The 21,695-nt window shown below is 38.3% G+C and overlaps 1 long non-coding RNA gene across 1 annotated transcript in view; it reads left to right on the forward strand.

Moving 5' to 3' along the window:
- Positions 1-15,143, forward strand: part of LOC142827836 (uncharacterized) — a 30,467-nt gene extending 15,324 nt beyond the window's left edge. The window contains exon 4 of the long non-coding RNA XR_012902604.2: positions 12,668-15,143. This is a non-coding gene — a long non-coding RNA (uncharacterized LOC142827836). The remainder of the gene's footprint in view (positions 1-12,667) is intronic.
- The last annotated feature ends 6,552 nt before the right edge of the window (positions 15,144-21,695 follow it).

Genomic DNA, 21,695 nt, shown 5'->3' on the forward strand with positions numbered 1-21,695 from the left:
CCTCCAAAATATATCTTACAATCCCATGTGCCAACTTCCTTTGTCCTGCCTATACCACGAATCTCAAATCTACTCTACTGAAAATGAAAGCAGTCCTCTAGCTCAGTAGCCACCAACTGGTAGATCAGGATCTATAGGTAGCTCTTGCAGACTCTGACTGATTTGTCTGGGAGGCTACCAAGCATCAGCACTTCAGCTGACTCTCCTCCCCTCTGCCATACTGCTCCTGACCTCTATCTTGGAACTGCCTCCCTGGAGCTTTCCTGCTTGCTCTGTAGGTTGCTGATGTCAGGGTGTCTTCCTCCTCTCATCCCTGTACCCCACATTCAGGCACAACAGGACTTGGAATGGAGGGAGCTTTCTGGCCATTTTGGGGAATGGTGCAGGGCTAGGGAGGGAGCCTGCCTCGGCCTCATTTCATTGCTGTCCAGGAACCACATGCACTAAGCAATGCCCAGCCAGAGCCCATAAGAAGTGATGCTGATGATTCTGGGTTAGTGCTTGCCAGATGCCCCAGTGTGATACCAGATAGCTCAGTACAGTTAGAAATGCTGTGTTTGAGATCATGGATGTGATTTTTTAGAAGAGCCTAGGTGATTTAGGAGCACGAGTCCCTTTGACAGTCAGAAGAAATTCCTAAATTACTTTAATTTTTTGAATGTCCCATCTGACATGGTAAAGTGAAATCTTGATAAGCCAAGATTTTTTAAGTTCTCACAGCTATTTTCATTGGTCCTGGCCAAAATCTGAAGATAGTATATTCTGCTTATTTAAATTTTGCTTGGAGTTTCGGTTAGATATGGTATTCTTATTTATGTCCTGTCCTACACAGTTGTTCCTCTGTGCAATGGTATCACTGTGTTCTCTTAGGGCTCATCTAGACTACGCTAAAGTGTCGAAAGAGGATATGCTAATTCTGTGGGAACTTGCATATCTCCTTCCGATCTCACTTTCGAAAGTGGAGCTTTCGAAAGTGAAAGTACTCTGGATGTGTTTTTTCCAGCAAACCCCCCTTTTTCAAAAGTGGCATAAACCTCATTCTTTGAGGAGATATGCATATCCTCTTTTAACACTTTAGCATAGTCTAGATGAACCCTTAAGTAGCTGACACATTTCCTTCCAGAGGTGGTTCCATTTCAGCTACAGGTGAAGTGACCTCTGTTGCAAGGATGTCATACTGGAGCAAATGGATGAAGAAAACCTTACTTCTCTCCTGTGACAATGGTGCAGGATTCTAACTAAGGTCTCAAATCTCCAAGTGGATCCATGCAGGTAGATTTTTCTGGGGCAAGGATTCTTCTGGGTCACACTATGGTTCCAAAGAATAATGGTCAATGTAGCAGGTGTTCTATTAACTGAAGTACACACTAGATGGGGATGTGCAGGGAACCTTTTCTGCTAAATCATAAGCACAGCCCACTGATCCTGTCTTAGCCGAAGAGTTTTACAAGAAAAAGTGCATTTTTTGCAGGAAAGAATGCATTTTTATTTTCGGTATGAATTCAGTTTTCTGTTGATATATTATTATTATGAATATCAGCAAGGGTCCAAGCTGGAATGTAATCAGGACTCCAGGAGTTTGACTGTTCCTATGCTAATTAAAATCTAATCATCATCATGAAAACAAACACCTACTGAGACATTTTAACTATAACCCCTGAAGGATCCTCACAAAGTTTCTATGCATACACATTCCAAGTCAAGGCTGAAAAGCTAGTTAACATGCTTAACACATTTCAGTTGTAATGCCACTGTTTCTTTCAGGATTAGACACAGGAGTGATCTAACTCTCGGCTCAGTGATTAAACCTGTGCAACCTCTTTACTTCTCTCATGGACTAAAGACCCTCCCCACCCCCTTTCTCTCTCCAGCTGCCAGGAATTTACATTAATTAATGAATAAAAAGTTCTAATGGTCAGTTATATCAATAATAGTTTTAACTAATGATTTTAAAAGAGGGCTATAGTATGTATTGCTTTATCAACCCAGAGGCCATATAATGTTATCTCATTTTCAGGAACATCACTTGGGAGCACAGAGAAGCACACACACTTATGCACACGGAAATAAAGGGCCTCAACAATGAAGCACAGACTAGATTTGGAACAGCATCCAAATTAAAAAAAAATACTTTTACTCAGACATTGAGGAAGTGACTACAAAATTAAGCATTCATTTTTAGTACCATGAAAGAGCTGCTGAATATAAAATACGATAGATCCAATTCAGTGGCCAGGCACAACTTACTGCGTTGACCCAGTCATTTGAAGGAAATACTTGAGGAGAAATGCCAGAGACCATGGCATTCATGTCAAACCAATCTGATAGCTTTCTTTAATAGGATAATGAGTCTTGTGCATAAGGGAGAAGTGGTGGATGTGGTATACCTAGACTTTAATAAGGCATTTGATATGGTCTAGCATGATATTATTATCAATAAACTAGGCAAATACAACTTAGATGGGGCTACTATAAGGTGGGTGCATAATTGGCTGGATAACCATACTCAGAGAATAGTTATTAATGGTTCACAATCCTGCTGGTAAGGTATAACAAGTGGGGTTCCTCAGGGGTCTGTTTTGGGACTGGCTGGGTTCAATATCTTCATCAATGATTTAGATATTGGCATAGAAAGTACGCTTATTAAGTTTGCAGATGATACCAAGCTGGGAGGGGTTGTGACTGCTCTGGAGGATAGGGTCATAATTCAAAATGATCTGGACAAATTGGAGAAATTGTCTAAGGTAAACAGGATGACGTTTAATAAAGACAAATGCAAAGTGCTCCACTTAGGAAGGAACAATCAGTTTCACACATACAGAATGGGAAGCGACTGTCTAGGAAGGAGTACGGCAGAAAGGGATCTAGGGGTTATAGTGGACCACAAGTTGAATATGAGTGAGCAGTGTGATGCTGCTGCAAAGAAAGCAAACATGATTCTGGGATTCATTAACAGGTGTGTTGTGAGCAAGACACGAGAAGTCATTCTTCCGCTCTACTCTCCGCTGGTTAGGCCTCAGTTGGAGTATTGTGTCCAGTTCTGGGCACCGCATTTCAAGAAGGATGTAGAGAAATTGGATAGGGTCCAGAGAAGAGCAACAAGAATGATTAAAGGTCTAGAGAATATGACCTATGAAGGAAGGCTGAAAGAATTGGGTTTGTTTAGTTTAGAAAGAGAAGATTGATTGGGGACATGATAGCAGTTTTCAGGTATCTAAAAGGGTGTTATAAGGAGGAGGGAGAAAATTTGTTCATCTTGGCCTCTGAGGATAGAACAAGAAGCAATGGGCTTAAACTACAGCAAGGGAGGTTTAGGTTGGACATTAGGAAAAAGTTCCTACCTGTCAAGGTAGTCAAACACTGGAATAAATTGCCCAGGGAGGTTGTGGAATCTCCACCTTTGGAGATATGTAAGAGTAGGTTAGATAAATGTCTATCAGGGATGGTCTAGGCAGTATTTGGTCCTGCCATGAGGGCAGGGGTCTGGACTCGATGGCCTCTCAAGGTCCCTTCCAGTCCTTGTATTCTATGATTCTATGATTCTCAATGTAAGTAAACCACAACATTAATATATATTTTTGTCCACACCTAGATATATGTTCAGCTCTATAGTCTTGGTTAAAATCTTTCTAACAAGTTATCATAAAGAAAGAAACATGCCACCTCTTAAGAGAAATGTAATATCTAATGGCAGATACTTTTGGATTATGTAGTTATAATGACAATGTTTCCAGTTCTGTGATTTACAGAATTCCTGGGGTGACTTTTTACTGTTCTCCTCTGAATCCCTTCTGATAGGTCATTTTGGAAAACAGCCATATCATTTATTTTTAAGTTGCAATTCCTTACCGTCTGTTATATGCTCACCCGCACATGATAACAGTAGCTGAATAGAGATAGTTATAATCTTGGAAGGAATCAGTATAAATAGTTAGTTCCTATGCATTCTTCCGCCACAGGATTGAAGTACTGAAAGTAGGTAAAAAGCCACAAAGATTTAAATGATAGGTCTTAAGACCAGATTAACATGGCTACATCTCTATTACTATTCTACATGCAAGGCACTACATTTAGCCGTTTGGAATGGAAATCCATCAACCATATGAAAAAACTTGCACAGATCCAGACAGACATCATATTTCTATCCAAGTGCAAAAAGATAGACATTGTACCCCAAGGACTGAAATTGAACAGCCCATTAAGATCAACATACTGTACTGACTACAGTGAGGGTACATCTACATTTGCTCCCTAGTTTGGACTAGGGATGCAAATACAGATAAGTGAAGTAGCTAATGAAGCCGGGATTTAAATATCCCATGCTCCATTAGCATGATCTCGCCGGCGCGCTAGTTCAAATCACAGTTTTTGAGGAGTAACGTTAGTTCAAACCAAGGGCTTTGGTTTGAACTAATGCATCCCGGCGTGCTCTTGCTGGTTTGAATCAGCTGTGATTCAAACTAGCGCGCCGGCGAGATCATGCTAATGGAGCACAGGATATTTAAATCCCGGGTTCATTAGCTACTTCGCTCGTCTGCATTTGCATCCCTAGTCCGAACTAGGGAGCAAATGTAGACATACCCTGAGAGACTCTGCTACACACTATCCAAGAATTTAAGGAACCACCCGATGAGTATCTTATACAAGAAACAGAGAAATATCAAGAATGACATCTCTAACCTAGAAAATCTTATGTGCTGCATAGTCCTGTCTTTTGTTTCAGCAAGACCAGACTAACGTGGCTACATCTCTATTACTGTTTTGAGATAAGTTGTGATATTGTTTTGAAGATTATTAGTGAAATTACTCAGAGTGACTGGCACATGAACTCGGGTTCTCTGTGTTTTGTTGAAGATGGGGTAGAGATTCAGTCTGTTTACTGCTAGCAGAAGGGGACCCCCATATAAAAGTGTTTTTGTTACTGTTTGCCTTACAGCTCAGCTCAGCTCCTTCCTTCCTAACAAATAAGGGATTTGGGGGACAAACTCAAGTCAGGCCATTTAATTTATCCTTATATGGATCCACTGACTGGACTCCTTGTGGCCTAAGGAAAGTAATTCTCCACTTCATAACCCTAAATGAATTTTTTTTCTTGTTCACTGTATAAGAACGAACATTTGTCCATAAGGCTTTATTAATGATACTTCTGACTAGGGATGGGCAAACCATTTGAGACAAAAAGGTGCTTATTACATTCTTTATCTATCCTGAAAATTGAATAACAATCTCTTCCAGATTCTTATTGTTACTGTAATTCATCTGTATTCATTGGAACAGGCTGGTTATTATCCTTCCACTCACACGTATCTTCTTACCTGCTACAGCTCACACTGAAGTAAATGTTTGAGTGCTTCTCCTGGGTCTTCTTGCTGTCTTTCATATTTCTTGGTGCTTTAAGAATGTCTCTTTAGATCTTGCTTTGAAGCTCCAAAATCATTCATATCTCTCTGGGGGTTCTGATTCACACCATGTAAGCAGAAGCATGATTAAGTTGTAAAGGCCTGGCATGTATTTATTAGTTATCTCTTTACAGCACCAGAGATGTGCACAGAGTGTACAGATAAATTAAAGATGAGAACCCTTTCCTATGGAGCTTTACGTTGAAGTCTTGATACTGTGAAGTGCAAAGTTCCAGTAATATCCACTCTTAGGCTATGTCTACACAGCAACATTATTTCAAAATAACTAGCATTACTTCAAAATAACATAGTCCGTGTTTACACAGCCGGCAATTATTTTGACATACTGTCAAAATACTCTCAAGTTAGAGGTCTTCTTACTCTGACTCCTGTAGCCCTCATTTTATGAGGAGTAAGGGTACATCTACACAGGAAGTCTTAACTCAAAATAAGCTACGCAAATTGAGCTACGTCAATTGCATGGCTTATTTCGAAATTGAGAGCATCTACACAGCACTTATTTTGAAATGGAGCACTCTTCCTCCGACTTCCCTTACTTCTCATGTAATGAGGGTTACAGGAATCAGAGTAAGAAGTCCTCCAGCTTGACAGTATTTCAACATTATTTTGAAATAACTGCCTGCTGTGTTGACGTGGACTAAGTTATTTTGAAATAAGGCTACTTATTTTGAAATAATTTTGCTGTGTAATCATACCCGGAGGGAATAGAAGGAACAGTGCTCTATTTCAAAATAAGTGCTGTGTAGACATCATGAAAACTCAAAATAAGCTATTTCAAAATAAGCTATGAAATTGACGTAGCTCTGCTGTGTGGATGCACCCTTCCTGGTCTACGGTAGGGAGTTATTTTGAAATAACTCCCCTTATTTCAAAATAACAAGTGGAGTGTCCTCACTATCAAGCCTGTTATTTCAAAATAATAACTCCTGCTTTCCACATGGAATAATGTTAAGTCCAAAACAGTCATTTTGTAATAGCAGTCGTATGGACGCTCCGCTACTGCTTTTTCAGAATAACTATTCCCCAGAGTAAATTCCAACTACTTACTCCCCAGTGCTTCCTGGTGCTCTATTTCGAGGTAGTATGTCCACATTAAAGGAGCCTACCTCATACTAATTTCAAGGCATTTCTATAATGTGGACACATTATTTCGAAAATACTATTTCTGGAGCTATTATTTTGAAATAAGTTATTTCAAAATAATTTCCTAGTGTAAACATGCCCAACAAAAATAAGAATACTGAGTACTTACAAGCTCTTGGGGCCAGGATCTAAATTAATGTAGAACACAAGTCAGAGGAGGCAATCTTTATATATAACTTTAGATACATACCGAAGCATCTGTATGCTTATCTGAATCAAGCCTCTGAATGTTTTCAGTTCATTCATTGCTCTTACTAAGGTGTGTGAAATCCGTAGGTTGTTCTTCATAGAAAAAAACTTGATGGCATGATTGTGTTTTATGGGCATGCTTGCTAAACCAGAAAGCAGACAAGTTCTGTACATATATATATTTGCCCACTTGCCAATACATAGCCTGTCCTGATCCTTGTAGGTTGGGCTGTCAATGAAGGAGAAATCTGTCATTGAGTCTGAGTATATTTTAAGTTCAACTTGCTTTATTCATATACACATACCAGTCCTGAATCAGAGGTTGCCACAAACACTATGCAGGCGATCCTCTCTCTTTTATGGATGTCAGTCAAAATCTACACACTTTTTTGATGCTTGCCAAAGATCCTCTCTGATAATCCTTCCTCAGAAAACTAACAATACTGTATGTCTCCCAAGACTAATAACTTGCTTGTACACTAAGAAAAAAAACTTTTAAAAATATCAGATGGTGATCCTGCCTTAACAGTGTATATCTTCACTGTTTTGTTTTAATACTAGGAACTTATAAGAAAAAGGCTTCTGTTTATTAGAGATGGATGCAAGTCAATACCTCAGGTCCAACTTTGCAGAAGTTTAGATTCAGCTCTAGATATTGCAGCTTTGGTCTGTTTCTGTTGTTTATTTATACTTGAAAAGGAAATCCCACTCCATTTTATTTCCTCCCATTTGCTTTCCATTGCTAACCTCTGCTTTCATGATGCCCATTGTCGCTACTGGCAGTGACAGGTCAGAACAGTCGTTTATGTTTATTCATGTACACGCACAGAATAAAATTTGCAATTCATTGATGATGAAAAAGACAGAACATAACATTCATCTTTCTATCTCCCCATTTAATTCCCATGCATTTTTAGAGCCTGTTCTTTCCTCATCTATAAAGGAATGTCTTACCGTGAGTTATTTCTCTAGTTTAAGGCTCAGTCCTCCCAGCTATCAGTGTGTGTAATTGCAATTGACATCAACAGGAATTCTGCACTCAGAGAGTTTGCAGGATAGTGCCTGTAATTGATTTTGTCCCCTAAACTCTCGAATACCAAAAGGTATTTAAACACATAGAACACCTTTCGTAAACTGATCTCTCTTCTTCAAGATCCACTGCTTATAAGAAACCAAAAACCAGCCAAGGCTCTGGGGGAAAAAAAGGCAGATGAGGATAGCTGGAACTTTAAAAAAATCTCAATTTAATAATAATAAATTAATAATAATAAAATGGCATATGCTAATTAACACTGTATGTATCTGATTTATCTTTTCCTCTTATCACTACCTCCTTATCACTTGCTACTTATCATCTCATATGCCCAGTTCTTAGAGGAATGGACTATGTGATTGTACAGCACCTAGCACTATGAAGGTACCAAGCCTGCCTCTGGATGCTATGGTAACAGAAATAATCTGCTCCATAGACAGTGCAAAACCAAGATGCCTGCTAGGATTGCATATTGCTCCTTTGTGACCTTAGGAAATCCTGTGCTTGGTCCCAGGACACTTGTAAACTGCTAGCACTCTCCCAGTTCCAAATGGAAGTAGGCAGATGATTAAATAGTAAAGCTGTTTTTACAGCTGGTAAATCAGTATTTGAGGGCAGACAAGGGGATTAGTCTCTTAGTAGCTCAGAAATGTGCTGTACCATATATACAGTAGAGTTTGAAGATTCTGAATAGTCACATCATTAGGAGTTGAAGGTTGTTGCATGCAACATGGGAACGGTGATCTCCCCAAGACTGGGTAAAAGGTCTCTGTGAGTGGAAAGGAACAATGTGCCAGATTGCTTGACTGAGCAGGAAGTTCCCATTATTATTATTTAAATTACACATGAAAGGCTACATTTCTAAGGGGTCTTGACCTGGCCTCCTTTATTATGTTGACAGTTAATTGCAGGTGCAAAACTGCAGGCATAATTAATTGTGGGTGCAAAACTGTGCCATGGAATAAAAGAAGCTGGCACTGAAAATCTGGCCCTGAGGGCCTTGCTTCTGGTGCCATTCAAATCAGTGGCACAATTCCCCTTGATTTGAATGGGAGCAGGATTGGGTCCAAATGGCCAGACATACAGTTCAGCCTCCTTCTGTAATGGAGATTCTTTTCTTTTAATGTATATTGACGTGCCTTAGTCTGACAAATGCTGCTCATTATGGGCACTAGGATTACTTCACAGCCTAGGGCAACTGTGGCTCTACACTGTTCTTGGCATTTTGTGAAATAATAACTTAAAACCTGTTTCTTCTATTATTACATTTTGGGTTTTTAACTTGTCAGACTGCTGTAAAATCAGATGCAGAAAAGCCAGAGCTTTGGTAGATAAGAACTGCACAGAACGTGTGAGATGCACAGCAGCTAAATAATACTCTGTGACAAATAAACTTATAAGTCACTGTGCAATTGCAGTGTCTTAAATGGAAACAGAGCAAAATTCTAGCTTCAGTTGCATACATGCTGTCTTTTGCTTCAGCGCATGGATGGAACTAAGGGCAGAATTTATCTCTAATTTGTCTCTGATTTCTGGTAAACCTTTCTTCCACTCTCACTTTTTAATTGCTAGAGTGCTTCTTGAAAGCAGAAATTTGTAAAACAAAATGGTTATGTGGCATGTGGCTACTTTTCAGAGGCCATGTCACATCCTTTCAGTTCATAAACTAGCTAAGGCAGGGGACATTGCAGGCTAATGCTTCCGGTTTCTTAGACTAAGGAGACACAATCTGCCTCATTTTTCTAGCACTTCAGAAGCTCATTCATGCAGTGGAATAGATGGTATCAGTTCACTCAGCCCTCGCAGCTGCAGCAGAAGTGAACTGTTCACAGCTGGAAATCCAGATGGGGATTAGGAAACATAAAAAGCAAAATGGCAGCCTGGAATAAATAGGTAGTGCAAACCCCACCAGCCACGGTATGGGACACTGGCTTTCACCTTTACAGAAGATATAATAAATGAAGGTTAAACAGCAACTGGATGCAGAGTCTTCCCATTAAAATTCACTCTTAAAAATATACTGCTCACTGAGTTACAATTTCTTTAAATTTATATTTGGGCTACATTTCTCCAGTACTAAAATAAATAAATACTATAACTTCCATAAGAAGAATTAACTTCTCAGAAATTAAGAGGCTTTAATCATCTAGCAAAGGTGGAAAATCCATTCTTTTCTTAGACGGAAGGGTTCTCTACCCTGATGTATATACAGGCGGTGTTGATACAGAGCCAATGGTCTCCTTAGAAAAATTAAATGATATTTTTCAGTGTCATGAAATCTTTATCAAAATTAGACCATGACAACCATAAGGTATGAAGCAGATTTGGGGATAATACCCAAATAGTAGCATTTTAAATGTTATCATAGCAGAGAAATCAATTATGGATTCCTTTTCTCCCCTCCTTAGTCACATATAAAGCTTTGACGTTGTTCATTCCATTTATTTGCTGCTGGCCTAATAATCCCTGGCATGCTGGGAAAAACCTTTGTTCTCTGACAGAAGTAATAAAGCTGTCTGCATGATTCCCTCTTGCGAGACATGGAGTGTTCCCATTTTATTTAATCTGCTGGTGTGCAGTCTTTTCAAAGTAAACACTTCACAGGGAACAAATGCAGAAAGACATGCAAGAGACTGGCACATATCAGTATCAAAATTAAAAAGTAGCCCATGAAGAAATAATGATGCCTCTTAAAATGTAATAAAAATAAAAGAAAACCTGCATGAGAAACCCAGGTCAATGAGGCCTTGATTCTCAGTTCTTCCAGAGCGTATGTCCTCTTGTGGAAGTGTTTCAGATTTCCCTCATCTTCATTCACTCATTCCCAGTGAATAGAGAGCATAGAGAAAATGAAGAGATCTGAATGCCAGCAGGAGGCTGGCTGCTTTCTTCTAGGCATGTCCTGAGCCCAGTCACCCAGAACAACTTGTGATCCCTGGACAAAGCTACTCACAGCAGGTGGCCATATCAAGAAATTTTCCTCCTGGAATTAGATATTATCCCAGGAATCACTACTGAGTCAAACATAATGCCCCATCCTGCTGGGTCAAGTAGGATTTCATTTCAATTTCTTTACACAACGATGCGTTTCATCTTGTCTGCGTACAATGACAGTGCTCAGGCATGAAATAAATGGAAGTGCTTGAAAGGCAGAATTATCCCTTGAACCTGCAGCATTCCCGACCCCAAAAACATACATTGTCAAGTGAGTTCCAGATAAGCAGGATCTTCAGCGAGTGTTTGTGCTGCTTGGCTTCCTTTAATCATACTCCCTTTTGTAAAAGGGATTTTCGAGGGGAAAGATAAATCATTGCTGAGGAAAAAGGTCATTTTCAAAAGGCTTTAAGAGCTTCATTTTGTGTGGCTTTTCAAGGTGAAACAGGTAATTCAGTGCAGTGAAAGTCTTTTGTATTCAACTTAATTCACACTTCACACTACTAAGGGGGAAAAATAATGAATTTAAGCTTGAATAAAGTTCTTTCTTAAAAGTGTTCCCCTACATGTGTGAGCCACAGCCTGTTGTTTGCTAGCATACAGGCCTGACTATTGAAAAAGACAGTTATGGAGAGTGCTAAAGCTATTTATCCTACCTTTAAACCATCGGCAAGTAAGTTAACATGTGCAACGCTACAGCGGTGGTGCTGCTGAGGCACTGCCTTGATGGCTCAGTGCAGACATTTACTACCGTGACTGGAGGGATTTTCCCATTGCTATAGTTAATTCACCTCATCCAGAGGTGGTAGCTAGACTGACAAATTCTTCCATCGGCCTAACTGTTCACATTAGAAGTTAGACCAGCATAGCTACATCTCCCAGGGGAATGGATTTTTTACACCTCTTTGAGACACAGCTATGCTGATGTCCATTTCTAGTGTAGACTAGCTCTAGGTCACTGAAATTGGACCACTTTTCTTCCGGGTAACTAAAGAAGTGTTGAAGACTTCTTCCACTAGCCCTTTTTGTAATCCCGTCACTGGTATATAGACAGTCAAGTATTAGTGAATTTAGAACAAATCCTCAGATCTGAGCTTAATGCTGGTAAGAGATGTCTGGGCAGCATCTGCTGCACAGTAAGTGAGGGAAGGATTGGCTGAAAAAGGTTGGTGGTGGATAGTGAAGCTCCTTTGTATTGAAATGTCATTCTTTTACCAAAGATTTGCCTAGAAGTATAAGCTGTCTAGCTCTATGATCATAGATCATACATATGTCTTCATAAAAATATGCTTCATCTCAGGCTGAGGATACGGGCTTGAAATGGAAACCACCAAATGAAATCTATGGCCTATGTAATGCAAGAGGTCAGACTAAATAATGGACCTTTCTAACTTTAAAATGTATAAATCTGTTGAATTATGCACAATTTTTCACAGTGCTGGATATCATCTGAAGTTTTTGCTCCCTCAGCTTTAATGCTTAACAAATTAATCAATGCACTTGTTTACTAAGATAAATGTCAATGGACTGACTGCCACTCAGCTCATCAATCCTTAAATAATGGTCTAAAATGAAAGCTAATCTTTTCTGATAAAAAGGACTCAATTATACCAATAAATTCACATTCAGCAAGCTAGTGAAAATTGGCCATTTCTCACAATACTTCTTGAGGGCAAAAAAAAAAAAAAAAAGTGTTATATTTACTGAGTTGTTCCCTGACTTTTTCAAATGTTAAGCCAATTCTTCAAAACAGCTTCTGCTAGGTCACCTTTCTTCCCACCATCCCAATCTGATCCTCTATCTTTTCTACAACAACTCTATTGCTTGGATCATTAACAAGTAATTTTTTAAAAGATTACTAAAGGACACAGCTATAAAAATAAGCATATGTTCATCTGATGGATGCAGTAGCTTGATTATATTCATGTTTTAATTATTCTTTTTGAAGGTAGCAAAGAGGAAAGTATGGCATTACAAATGTCACAAAGAATGCATCCGGAACATGGACTCTTTCTGACACTGAATCAAGGACTATACTTTCATGCTGGACAATATTTTCAAAAAAGCTAAGAAACAAAAGAAGAACAACTGACAACAGTCACCATGAAAGGGTCTACAGACAAAAGCGCATGTGCATGGAATAGGTGGAGCAAAGTATTGTGTTTTTCCATAACAAGCTAGTATTGAAGCAAATGCCATTGGAGAACATGTAAGTGTAGTGCTGCTGAATAGCAGTGGAGTGCCATGGTGCAATCAAAAGGAAATGAAAGACTGGATCCTATTTATCACAGACACTGGCACTGTTCCAGAGAAACAATTAACATGTTAATTTGTATAGAGATGTCCAAGATCAATCTCATTTTTGAGCCAGTTCTAGCTGTCTCCCCTTTGGCACCATAAAGAAGTCACCAGAGGTTTGGAGAGAATTCCCCTTGTGCACAAGCAATTAAGGATAGTGCAGCCATAGCCAACCATGGGAAGTCTGCACTAAGTTTAAGCAGCCCTGGGGGCTAAACCATTCCAGGGCCATTCTAATGTAAAGCTACTCTAATGTATACTTGGAACTGTTTCAACCCCAGCAACAGCCCAGAATCCAGGCAGTACAAAGAATAACCCTATCTAGTTCTTTAATGTGAACCCCTGGATTAAAGACCATTGATAGAATCTTAGCTAATGAAGCCATATACATTAATTTTACTCCTGTAAGAATTTTAGACCAAAGCCCACTTGCTATAGAGTAAGCTACATGACTTGCTCAAAAGCTTCAAGAGAGATGATTACAGCAGGAATGCATTTTGATCTGTCTGAGCAGATAGCGTGTAGTAACTTATGAATATTAATTGGTCCTTGTCTATTATGGATAGAGCTGGTCAGAAGTTTTTCAGTGAAACATTTTTTTTTACTGTAAAGTACTGATTTGTACAAACAAACATTTCAAGGAGCCAGGATGGATTTTCTGATATATATGCGGCAAATACCAATGAACACACCACAACCCAATGGATATATTAGGACATGGAATGTATTAGACCCAGTCTAATTTTCTGTTTTGCACTACTGATTATTTTTATTTGGATCTCTCTTTTTCTCCAAAAAAGGTCTCAGTTTTCTCCTGATCCAGAACAGGAAAATATTTTGAATTATTTATTTTCCTTCCAAATCTAAATGTAAATATATTCTACTTGGTCATAGTGAACCAGATCAGGAAGAAATTACAATCAGCTAGATGCAAAAATTTTGGATAAGATATTTATACCAGTATTGCAGAGAATATTTAATTTATTGGAAGTCTGTTGCTGAGGATCTAAATATTTGTCCCTTTGTGCCTGTCTTCCCTGTCTACATGATTTTACATTTATTTCTAACATATCCCTTCTCATTCCTTGCAACCTCAAAATTTGATTTCTCCAGGTCACTAGAATCTGTTGTTCTATGTTTTAACTGGTTTTCCCTCTGATTTTGGTGTTTTCTAGACATTCAGTGTTGATTAAAATGTATACCAAAAGGCTCATTAAACAGTTGTTCCTGGTGCAGAGGGATAATTTTGGTTTGTTTGAGATTCTTTTAAGATTAACTGATCGAAATATCCTCCTGAAAAATCTCTAATAATACCCCAAACCATATATAATTACCAGTAATCATCACTGCTTGAATTGACAAATGCCTCACCACAGTGACAAAAAAAAGGGGGGAAGAGGTTGGACCCATCAGGAAGTATGGGTATGTCTACACTACCACCCTAGTTTGAACTAGGGTGGTAATGTAGACATACCCTATTAGACCATCTCCCAGTGATTCATAGACCCAGGAAACTCCTACAATCAAATCATGAGAATTAAGATTGTTCATGGAGTCATATATTTTTAGCCAGAAGGGATTTTATAATCATATAATTCCCCTCCTGAATTATTAAAAATAATAATTACTACATCAATTCAAATGGCTTGTGGTGAAAGTTGAGCACATAATTTAGAATGCCATATAACCTTGTTTTAAATGAGACAAGTGTAGAGAACATACCTTGTTAATCGTCTAATGATTACAGAGGTGGGAGTGCCAAAGGTCAAACATCAGATCAAACTTTATGGCCATTTAGGACTTGATCTAAGTTTTATCCCCATGATTGATCACCAGTGCTCAGCACCCATTAAGCATATGATTTTACAGAAACAGCAAACAGAAAAGGCAATCAAGAGGAAAAGTGCATTTAGGAGTTTTTTTAAACTTATAGAAATAGGCAAGAATCACCAAAATGCAAGCAAATAATTAATTTGCCTATTAATGAAAAATGTATAGTTTTGTTTTCATTTTATTTATCATTTGAAAATGATGTTACATTCCATTTACCATAAAAGACATTTTAATACAAAATACACTTTTGTGTAATAATGTAAACAAATCATATGAATGTTTATTTGAATAAAAAGTCCCCCCTACTTATTCATTTCTTCTAAAAATAAAAGTGCTCAATTTTGCAAATATCACATCTGAATTGCAATTAAAACCTTTTCAAATATTTTCCACAATAACTGGTAAATCTAAAACCTTTCATTTTTGTTCATTTCTGATAATAATGCTTCTTTTTTTGTAATTCCCATATTTCATTTTCACATGGAAAATGCAATGTGTATAAAATGCATTAATACAAAGCACACAAAAGTGAAATATATGCAAATATACAGTTAATTTTTAATCAAAATGTTATTCAAGATATAATGGTGAGTACAATTATTTTCCTTTAAGTTAAAATTTACAATAAGATTATTATTTTCTCTAGATTTTAAAAATGATTAATTAAAATATGTATTAGCGATTTGTGATCAAATGTATATGGGTAAGCATATGGAAAGCATGAAAATTTGATACATTTAAAATGCCCATCATCTTCACTCTATACAAATGGATGTTTCAGATATATTTAAAATGCAGCTATTATATTAATTCTATTTTTGGTTGAAAAGTGCCATTTAATATAGATCCAGAGACCTTATTTTATGAAAAATATCATTTTAATTCTTTGTTAGAATTATGTTTTCAGTATCTGTTCATTAACTGAAATTTTAAAAAAAAACCTTTCAGTTATATTTAATGATATGGGGATTTCCATTACTGTCAGTTAATTTCCTACGCCTCAAGTATCAATATGAATTAATATGTATGTCCAGAGGAGAATTTGAAATACGATTTATGATTTATATGCTAGGAGTAAGCATAATCCTAAAGATACTGTATAGTGGTTTCTTTGTGGATGCTTATCTGAATAATAGCCAGAAATTATTCAGCTTCCTTTGGTCCTGAAGGGGATTTAGAAATGCCACAAGAACAGATATTGTTACAGATTTTGATGAGTATGGTACTGAGTGAACCCACGAATTCCAGAAATGTACAAAGATTATATGTCAAATTTTTAAATAGCTGAAGCCAAGTTCTGTGTCTGTATATATGTAAGATATACAAAATGGGCTTCTATATTAGTCAACACAAATTGGTCAGTTGTGTGTAAAATAGCAGTTACTCAAGTGTTTGTTTACACACACAGCAGTTAAGATTTTTTTTCCTTTTCTTGCTTGCACTAGGACTTTATAATGTACTATGAAAAAGTATAGTTGTCTATGTAGAATTCTACACTTGGCATCCCTGCAAAATTCACTAGTGGCTCTATCCCCTTAATTAGCAGATTTCAAAACAGTTTTGAGCCCTGGTCTCTAAACCACTGTTCCTACCTACAATGGCAGACAAAAAGTAAATTAAGGGTGAAAGAAGTCACCATTACTTGCCTTGAAAAGACCCTGTAGATTTTTGTGTGAGAGGAGAAATGAGCCATACTGTAGACAGTGGCAGGCCTTATGGGTCTATCTTTTGAATGATGAAGTGTCTTGTTGGACCACACAGATCACTGACTGTCTGGTTCATAGCACCACAGAGCAGGACTGGCACTCTCCCTTCTAGCCTACACACCACGTGGCTCCTGGGAAGGAACCAGAATGCCTCTCCCTGGGCTTCTATGCATACGGTCTGCGAGGGGGTTACACAAACTGCCCCTGCCTTAAGACCCACCCACATTGCTCATATTGGCTAGAAAGCACAGTGAACAGGAGCTGTGGGTGCAGCACCTGTTGATTGGACACTGCACACCGCAGAGCTGCCGGACTGCACTTACACACAGGAGCAGGAAGAGGAATCTGTCACTGCTTCTGAGAGGTGCTTGAGGCAAGTGACATCTGGAGCTTACACCCATGAACCCTCCCATGCTCCAATACCCTTTCCTCCCTCTGAACCCCAGAGTCCCAGCCCAGAGCCTCCTCCTGAATCCCAAACCCCTCAACCCCATCCCTAATCCACAGTCTTAACCCCCAAGCAGAGACCTCAACCCCCTGCCCTGACTGAGAGAGGGGAGATGGAATGAGCGGGAGTTGGGGCTTTGGAAGAGAGGCATGGATGGGGGTGTGGCAAAGGTGTTTGGTTTTGTGCAAGTAGAAAGTTGGCAGCACTATCGATCTTCTGTCAGCTTTTGTAGCTGAAACATTGTACAGTCCCTAGCAAATGGCTCCCATTGACTGCCAAAGGAACTACTCTGCTCCTGTCACACTCACTAGTCTAGGATCAAGTGGATTTTTGTTTCATCCACTTGCAGAATCTGAGGGCATAATATAGTGACCCATAATGTCGAGGAAGCAGAGAAATAATTAGTGATAAATATGATTTAATTTTAAAAGGCTACTGTGATTTAAAACTAACCATTAAAAGATAGAAAGCTGTGATGAAGTATTTAAATATCCAGCTTGCCAACTGTAATGCAGATTTGTTTTTTAATAAATCTGTGCAAGTCATCAGGATGTATACACAGCACATATTGCCAACTCAGTGTCAGCACAAACATCCAGTGAATTCCCCCAACTTCAGCAGTCTTTGCTAAATAAAATGACCTTCCACAGCAGTCAAAAATGATGGAAAACCATTCTGAAAATAACACTTTTGCCAGTTTTCTAAAGATATTGAACTATGGAGCAACAGTGACTAACTTTTAAATCTTAGTATTAGAAATATTACAAACAAAAATGACCTGTAATGATCTATTTAAATACCAGTTCTTTCTTAGTTTGAGCAAATAGGGATGACATAATTAATATACATGATATGGGTTTTGTTTGTTTGTTTATTTGTTTTGACTTAGTTTTGTGGATTCTTGTATTTTGGAATCACAGTATCAGTTTTCAAATTTTATCTGGTGAATATCCATAGAATACAATTTGTAGAAATTGGGTTGCGTCAGAGAGTTAGACATTTATTTTCTTAAGCCATTCTTTCCCTTTTTCCTTTATTTTACCGTAAATGGGTGTGTGAGTGTTAAACATTGTTCAGATCAGCTAGGCCAAGAGACTATCATTATTTGTGCTTGGATTGCCTATTGTTTTGCAATGCCTCAAAACTCCAATCAGAGAGTGGGGCTCCACTTTGTGACACACTCTACATACATATAATGGAAAACACAAACTCCGTCCCAGAGAACTTACATTCTTAGTATATGATGAGAGACTACTAGGGAATCAAACAAACCACAGGAAATAGGGCAAGGTGAAACGGTGAAAAATAATTAGTGCAAAAGCAGTAGTTTCGATATATGTCCTGATCCTCTATTAATTTATACACTCTTAAGCCCAACCAGATTTCCCAGGATTTGCATATTGGGTTACCTGGCAAAGCTGTAGGGTTAGCATGAATAAAACACACAGAAGTATATATTACTGGAACAGGTGGCTAGGGAATGTCTTATAGGAAATCCAAAAGAAATATTAATAAATATAATTCTGTTATGAATATAAATTAATTGAAGAAAGGGTATGTTTTGTGATATGGGTCCTGTCCTAATATTTCATAAAAAAAGTATTGTTCATTCTGTCCCATTCTAAAGCTGGGGTGAAAGATAAGGAATAGAAGATGTGTATTACTTGTCAACTGTCTGATGTGTGAGGCTAAAATCGAAGAATCCTTTCATAGGGAAACAGGTTTTGGAAAACATTATGATGTCAGTTACTTGTGCTTCATTACATGCTTTGCTCTGTCAATTTTCTGTCAATAGAGCCATAGAAAGTGAACAAGACCACATACTTTTCTGATTAAAACTAAAAAAGTTCCATTCAGCTTAGAACCTATGCTTAAAAAATGAGTGAGTTAATATGTGTCTGTGTAACCTCTCCACTCTGTGGCTGTGTCTAGACTACATCCCTTTTCTGTAAAAGGGATGCAAATTAGACACATTGCAATTGCAAATGAAGCGGGGATTTAAATCTCCCCCCCCCGATTCATTTGCATAAACATGGCTGCCGCTTTTTTCCGGCTCAGAGCTTTGCCGGAAAAAAGCGCCAGTCTAGACGCGGATCTTTTGGAAAAGGCTTTATTTTCCGAAAGATCCGCATCTAGACTGGCGCTTTTTTCCAGCAAAGCTCTGAGCTGGAAAAAAGCGGCAGCCATGTTTATGCAAATGAAGTGGGAGGGATTTAAATCCCTGCTTCATTTGCAATTGCGATGTGTCTAATTTGCATCCCTTTTATGGAAAAGAGATGCAGTCTAGACACAGCCAGTGTGTCTGATCATTTTTACTTGTTCTGTGGAAATCTTCAATCACCATACAAAATATATTTAAAGTTGATTTTGTTTAGTTTTTGTATTCCAGCAGTACTCACAATCTACAAGACATTGTCCACAAGTGCCTTGAAAACTATGCTAAGCATTCAGGATAAGATGGAAAATACCATTTTTCATGTGCTGTCGTCATGTGTCTGAGCTGAAGATCCTACTTATAATGCATCGTCTTTCACCATATTATATTTACTTCATCTAGCACATTTAAATGGGAATATATTTTTGCAAATATTGGGCCCACACCTATAATTAATGAGAGATAGATGCCTAAGTACCCTTGAGGATTTGGACTTGAGAGCTTCCTCCTGAGAAGTGCTCATTTCCCCGTTAGTAGAGCTGATGGCTCTCAAGAGTCTTTCTCTGGAGGGTCTCACTGCCTCAAAGGAAAAGGACCAAAATTATTTCTTTGAAGTCATTTTGGGCTCAATCCTGCTCCCTTTGAAGTTGGGAGTTTTTCCATAAACTTCAATGGGAATAGTACTTAGCCCTCAAGCTAATATTGCTCTGATGATTTTGAAGCATTTTCCGCAAGTAATCATGATTTAATATATATTGGAATGTAAGTTAAGCTACATCCTTTAGTTCACTGAAATTAAACCAGGGATACATTTGGCCCAATACCCCTTCTAATGAAGTAACCAGGAAAAAGTAAAACAGTGAGTACAAAGTAAAACTATGACGCAGAGCCTTAGAGAAAAGAAATAGATGACTACTTACGCAGACCGGTGATTGTTAAAGTTGCAAAATGATTAGTAATTATAGAGGAAAAAAAGAGGTAGAGCCAAACTTTCCATTGATCTCAGGCAAGTATGATCAAGAATATTAACAGTAAATATTTCTGCTTGGCAACAAGGAAGGAAATTTTTGCTGACATGGCAGGATACAAATTATTCAGCAAATTAGAGGGATTGTCAGATTTGTGGCTGATGCCCCTAGATAAAGCAAGCACCAAGATTTGCATGTTAAATACACTGCTTGGCAGAGATTGCTTCTTGATTATACCTGCCTTTCATAATATGTTCATAACCACAAGTATTTCACTGTACAGTGTTCTCTTATGATTCAAGGATTCACAAGATGGAAGTGTCCATTGATGACATTGTAATCTGGAAGGCATCACTCATAGTCAGGACTGGCATCAGGCCTTGTGGCCAGAGCAGGAGCTGGTAGGCACATGCTAGGGCCAAGGGTCACAGACGGAGTCAGGAACCAGCAGTCAGAGTTCAGGATCAGAACCAAAGTTTGAGGCCAGATGATAGATTTCCTTTAGTATTATGGATTCTGACATGAAAGAATGCTCAAGGATTTGAAACGGGTACTGCCATTAGCATCAGTGCTGCGCTTGATCCACTGAAAGAGATCAGGCCTTTCCACAGATGTTTCAAAAGAAGGGCTGAGAGTCAATGCTACCAAATATGGAACTGAATGGCTGCCTTTACGGTATGTTGTCCAAGTTATAATAGTGCAGGTGTATGTCAAAAGGGAAGCTAGCCTATCCGAAATGCAATGATTTTCTCTGGTCATTGTTTCAAAGCTAGAATTAACTACAAACACTGGTTGCAGAACACAAGAAAGGACCTTCAGAAGCATTGCCAAGGTTATAGTGATTATTTTTAAATTTCAGAGGTATGATGTTACCCTGGAGTTTCAGCCAGGACATCATCTAATAACAAGTGACAGGCGGTCAAAAGCATAGGCTTCACTTGATGCCTCACAAAGGGATGATCTCATGGTAATTTCATTCCTGCCACACAGATATATAATATTGATGAAATGGTAAGCAAGTGTGGAACTAAACTACAGTAGGCGCAATCCCCTGCTATTGTAAATCCTGCAGTGGAAGTTAGTGTATACTTTCTGCTGTGCTAAATTCTACCAGGGAACTCATAACTGCAACACAGATAGAAGGGAGGAATGGGGCCGAACTGCAGAGAGAGCAGAGCAGAAGCATAAGTATTAATTGTATAAATAATATCTTGATAATTAACTAAATAGATTACCATAAAATCTACACAGGCTTCTATTCAGCAAGGTTCTCAAGAACCTTCCTAATTTGATATAGGATCTGGACTTTTAACACGCCTGTTATCTGAAGAAGTGGGCTTTGCCCATGAAAGCTCATGATACCATCTACATTTTTGGTTAGTTTTTAAGGGACTACTAGATTATTTGTTGTTATTTAAGTTTTTCTTGATATAGGCAAGCAGTACCTTTAAAGTCAACAGAACTGCTTGCCTATGTAGAAGCAGGGTTGTGCTTAAATATCTTGCCAAACTGGGGTCTGAAATATGACAAGCTAGTAAAATGCAAATGATTAAATAGAATGATGGGGG

This window comes from Pelodiscus sinensis, chromosome 3 (genome assembly GCF_052426305.1).
Source record: "Pelodiscus sinensis isolate ZL-2025 chromosome 3, ASM5242630v1, whole genome shotgun sequence".
NCBI classification, from domain to species: Eukaryota; Metazoa; Chordata; order Testudines; family Trionychidae; genus Pelodiscus; species Pelodiscus sinensis.